Below are 569 nucleotides of genomic sequence, written 5' to 3'. Positions count from 1 at the left end.
CAAGGCTGGTCTAGGTTAGGTGAAAATGAAGTGGCTTTGAGAATGCTTTTCCCAGCTTTCAGTTGAGAAGAAATGAAATTTTCCCCATGTACACGCTACTGATTTCAGGCTTTTGTTATAATTAGTATTGGCTTATGAATGTATCACTCATCTAAGGTTCCACTGAGACTTCTACAAAGACCCTAGACAGAAGTATTGTTGCTTTTCTGTTTATCCATTAATGCTCTCTGTACAGATTAGAACATGATGATTAAACCGAAGGATTGTCTCTATATCTATCAGTTCATGTATGTTTCCCTGCACTCCTAAATTAATGTGCATCTTGAAATAAAATTAGAGTATCTGGGCAGTGTCCACACAGTTTAGTATTCTTCTTAGATTACTTGCATTCGACAAATGTGTTTACTGCCTCTTGGCTTTTGTTGCATCTGTATATTACAAATGAGAAACTTTTTTTCTGCCCTTCTTTCTCATTCCTTACCCCAAATGCTATCTTGAATCGCATTAATGTTCTGTTCCACAGGCAAAATCTTAAGTTATGTAATAAAAGGGGAAAATTCCGGGCTGGG

The sequence above is a fragment of the Rhinolophus hipposideros genome (genome assembly GCF_964194185.1).
Source record: "Rhinolophus hipposideros genome assembly, chromosome: 2".
Taxonomy (NCBI): domain Eukaryota; kingdom Metazoa; phylum Chordata; class Mammalia; order Chiroptera; family Rhinolophidae; genus Rhinolophus; species Rhinolophus hipposideros.
The sequence above is the reverse complement of the archived record's forward strand: the minus strand, read 5'-3'. Positions refer to the sequence as shown.